Source organism: Octodon degus, unplaced genomic scaffold, assembly GCF_000260255.1.
Source record: "Octodon degus isolate 3935 unplaced genomic scaffold, OctDeg1.0 scaffold00021, whole genome shotgun sequence".
In the NCBI taxonomy this organism is placed as follows: Eukaryota; Metazoa; Chordata; class Mammalia; order Rodentia; family Octodontidae; genus Octodon; species Octodon degus.
In genome coordinates, this window is record NW_004524597.1 from 7,057,326 (window position 1) to 7,062,180 (window position 4,855).

At 45.9% G+C, this 4,855-nt stretch overlaps 1 protein-coding gene across 1 annotated transcript in view; it reads right to left on the reverse strand.

Annotated features, from left to right (window-relative positions):
* Hmox2 (heme oxygenase 2) overlaps nt 1-3,347 on the reverse strand; it is a 41,119-nt gene extending 37,772 nt beyond the window's left edge. Inside the window, exon 1 of the mRNA XM_023711331.1 lies at nt 3,228-3,347. The gene's annotated coding sequence lies outside the window, so the exon portion shown is untranslated. The remainder of the gene's footprint in view (nt 1-3,227) is intronic.
* Nucleotides 3,348-4,855: the final 1,508 nt, after the last annotated feature.

A 4,855-nucleotide genomic window follows, 5' to 3' on the forward strand; every position in this document is an offset into this window, starting at 1 on the left:
TTAAAAAAAAAAAAATCAGCTATGGGGCTGGGGAGATGGCTCAGTAGGATAAGCGCTTGACTGGCAAATGCAAGGATCTAAGTTCAATCCCCGGTTCCGCCAAAAAAAAAAAAAAAATCAGCTATTAAAAAAATAAAGTAAGGGCTGATGAGATGGCTCAGTGGTCTGAAGCACCTACTTGGAACAAGCTTGGCAAAGCACAGGGACTGCAGTTCAATCCCCCAGCACCATATGCCAGCCAGCCCCGCCCCCTGGTGGGCTGAGCTGGCCACACACACACACACACACACACACACACAATAAATAAATGTTAAAAAAAAAATAAAGTGGCCTAGGTGTCCAGTTCTACAAATTTTCAACATACTACTTGTTGAGAGCTGAGTTAAAGGCAATCGACATGTTTTCTGTATCTCATCTCGTTAGCACTGTTGGGCCAGGGAGATAGCTTAGTAGAATAAGCGCTTGCCTGGCAAATACAGGGTCCTGAGTTTGATCCCTGGTCCTGGAAAAAAAAATCTTCATCATTAGCACTGTCATTTCTAGAACAGCTCATACTCCAGACTCTGGTGACTCAAACAGCATCTCAACTTACTGGCCTAAGCAGAGCAAAAGAGGAAATCAAATCAAACAATGGAGGAATCACAGGATTTCCTTCTTCATATCCCCAGTAAGATTAGGTCTTTTCTTTTCTTTTCTTTTCTTTTCTTTTCTTTTCTTTTCTTTTTTCCTTTGGTTTTTTTGTTTCTTGGGGGGGCGTTTGGCAGAACCGGGGATTGAACTCAGGCCCTTGCGCTTGCCAGGGAAGTGCTTATTCTACTGAGCCATCTCCCTGGCCCAAGATTAGGTCTTTCAATAAACATGTGAATTCCAACATTCACCAATTCCGACATCCTTATGAGGGTTCTGACTTAAGTGGTATATCTGAAAAACTTTCATTTTCACTAAGTACGGAATTGGGAGTGCAGCTCAGCAGTGAAGCACCTGCTAGCACACATGAAGTCCTATGTTTGATTTCCAGCATGGCAAAAAAATTTAAAAGGTGATTATCATTAATTTTCCCAAGAAAACTTATAACTGCCTAGTGCACTGTGAACTACTTGCAAACAAAATTTGTCTTTTGTTTTGTTTTGTTTTTTTTGTTTGTTTGTTTTGTTTTTTTTTAGTTGTACTGGGAATTGAACCCACAGCTTTGTGCATGCTAGGCAAGCACTCTACCAAGAGGCCATATCCCCAGTCTCTTCCCTAGCCTTTCTTTTTTTTTTTTTTTTTTTTCCAAAGTTTTATTGACAAACAGATAGCAATGAGACAGTTTCAAATCATATCAGAAGGACAGTTTCAACTCCTAGCCTTTCAATTTTGAAACAGTATCTCATTAATTGTACACAACCACAGCCTTTAGCCTCCCAAATAGCTGGGATCACAAGTGTGCACATCTATGTAGAGTCTGTGTTCTTCCTCTCTTTTTTAAAAATGTATTTTAGTACAGAGCCTACAGGGTCTTGGGCGGGGCTGGCATGGCTGCGCTCTGCCTAAGCAGGCTCTTTAGTCTGCTGAGCTATCTGGCTGGCCCTGTGTTGTTTCTTGAAAATAACCTAAAACTGGGTGTGGTGGTGCATGTCTATAATCCCAGAACTCTGGGAGGCTGAAGCAAACACACTGCTGAGGGCTTAACTCAGTGGCAGAGTTATGTGCTCGTTATGCAGGAAGCCTTGAGTCAGATTCACAGCACACACTGACTCACACACACATGTGTACACACATAAGTATCACACACACTGAGCAGAGAGTGATGGCATAAGTCTATAATTCCAACTATTGTGGAGGCTGAGTCAGGAAAATTCCAATATCTAACCCAGTCTAGGCTATTTATGGAGATTGTTTCAAAATAAAAAGGGTTGGCAATGTGGGTCAGAGGTACAGTGTTTGCCTATAACTTAAGGGAGAAGAAAGAAAAAAATGCACACTAGTTGACAATCACATTCCAAAAATTCAAAAAGACGAAACCAGTAGATTCATGTCCTTCTAGTTGATAGGACAGTTTAAGAGCAGGAAGACCACTTCCGCAACATAATCCATTTCCAATCTCTACAACTCCATTTAATAAATACTACAAAATCTAGACTGACTACCTGGTTCAAGATCATCTGTGTCTTCTTGGTTGTGAGATGGAGCTCAAGTTACTTCATGTGAATCTCTCAGTAACCACATTTTACAAGCGGAGAAACTATCCACTCACAAGATTTTGGAAGGAGCTGAGACCAAAAGGATTTCCTCAACTAGAAAGCATCATACATTATGGTTTTTTTTTTTTTTTTTTTTTTGCGGAACTGGGGATTGAACTCAGGCCCTTGCGCTTGCCAGAGAAGCGCTTATTCCACTGAGCCATCTCGCCGGCCCCTTGTATTTCTTCAATCACATTCCACCTTGCTTTAAAATGCCATTACACAGTACGAATGAACAACCACAAGCCACAACAACCGGTCCTTCAGAACCAATTTAAATGCCATGACACAGATAGGCCCTATGCCAACACTGGGCACGGCGGACCTGGCAGCTTTTACAGGGCAATTAGGACACCTAAGGCTTAGGACACAAAAGGCAAACTCCTGGTGCAGACTAACCGGCTGCGCCTGCTCCTGATGCCTCCCAGTCCCGCATTCTACAGTACCAAGGCATACCAGGGGTCACTCGGAAGCCTCTACCGTGACCCAAAGGGCACTTCCCACAGAAGTGAGTCACGACAGAGAAAGACAAGAACTGCCGATGTCGACAGCCACCAAGGCTGCCACACCGGGCTCCCTCTCGGATGCAGGGGGCCAACTTAAGATTACCGCGGAGCCCAGGTGGGCGGATGTGCCGGTTTCCACCAGCTGCGGCCTGGGGATCACCACACCGGGGAGGTGCGCTCGAGATGCAGAAGAGGGCTGGGCTCCACGGAGACTGGAGCCCAGGAGCCGCTCAGGCCTCCCGGGTCCTACTAAAACGCCTCTCAGGAAGCAGCATTCCCGGCTTCACCTTCACTTGACACCTCCACGCCGGATCCGGCCCGCTCAGCTGCCCTCTCCCCAGTCTTGCGCCTCTGGTCGGCCCCTACCGACGGATCCCCTCAGAGTACCGCGGGGACGCAGCGGCCCGGACAAATCTAGCTCCCGAGGGTCCAAGCTGGGTCTGGGCCCGCCGAGAGCCGAGAAGCCATCAGGACGCCGGGGAGGACGCAGGACACTCACCGGCCACAGGCCCGCGCCACTAGTTGGTCAAATACCCTAGTAAGCTCGCCAGTCGGCTACTCCCTCAGCCGCCACTGCCGCAGAAACCGAACGGTGAGCGCGAGGACGGCACTACGTGCAGACGCAGGGGGCGGGGCCTGAGCAGGACACGCCCCCAGGGGCAGAGCTTATTTGACTGGGTCTCAGGCTAACGGGTGTCTTTGTTCTTGCCAGCAGCCTGGTGGAATTGAGCTTTAGAAAAGGTGCTGGTGTTAACGAGAGCACACGGCTCAGGGCGACGGGCTGTTGGGGCACGTTGTCATTTAATTCTCGTTTGATTTTGAAACTGAGTCTCACTGTGTAACTCAGGTTGGCCTCAAACTCAGTAAAAGTAGCACAAGCTTGACGCTAACAGATCCTCAAGCCTCAGCCTGTGAATGTTGGTATTATTTGCGTGCGCCATGCCTAGAGTGTTTTGTTTTGTTTTGTTTTGTTTTATTGTATTGGGGAGATTAAGCCCAGGGCCTTCCCATTGAGCTACATCTCCACCCTACTCCCCCCCCCAGAAAAGGATTTTTATTGGTACATTTTAGGTATATATAATGATCACATTCATCATAGGGAATTTGTGTCGGTTACATGATATAACCTGATTTTTCCCCCATTATTCCAACCCTCCCTCCAACCCTTCTTCCCCTCTTTATCGTTTCCATTTTTTCCTTTTTATTTTTTCTTCCTTTCTTTCATCCTCCCACCTTTCTAGCCTTTCTAATATTTTATTTTGATAAAGCTGGACTTGAACCTGTAATCCTGCTTTACATGCCAAAGTGCTAGGAGCACAGTCATATGCTACCTTGACCAACTCAGAAGGATGTTTTAAAGGCCTAACCTAAGTGTAAGTCTAGGCTTGGTGGCACACGCCTGTCGTCCTAGCACTCAGGAGGCTGAGGCAGAGGATCATTGTGTGTTCAAGGCCATCCTGAACTACATAGTAAAACCCTGTCTCAAAAAACAATAAAGGTAAAAAAATAAAAAATTAAAAAATTTTAAAAAATTAAAAAATTAAAAAAATAAAAATAAAATAAAATAAAAACAAATAAAGGCCTGAGTGTGATCATTTCCTTAAAACCCTTTGATGGATCCCCAGTTTCAAAGATGTTCCCATCCTTGTAGTACTGTGCTAATATACCCACCAACCACCAGGTCAGATTATAACACCACCACCACAGGCTGCACTGGGCTCTACATGCCTTCTCTGTTCTAGTCACAATCGCTAATATTACAACACATATCAAATGACTGTCACTTGCTCACCTTCTTCCCCCCCTCCTTTTTGTACTGGGGATCTAACTCAGGACTTACCAGGCAGGCACTTATGCTGCTGAGCTATCTCCCCACCTCCACTCTCAAAAAAAGGGCCCCTTTTTTTGAGGCATGCTCTCTCTATGTAGTTCAGGCTTGCTCTGAACTCATTTTGTAGCCCAGGCTGGCCTCCAACTAGTGGCAATTCTCCTCTCCAAGTACTAGGATTACAGGTGTATGCACCACACCTGGCCTTGAGAGCCCTCTAAAAAAGAGTCCTGGGGCTGGAGAGATGGCTCAGTGGTCTAAAGCACCTACTTAGAACAAGCTTAGCAAAGCACAGAGAC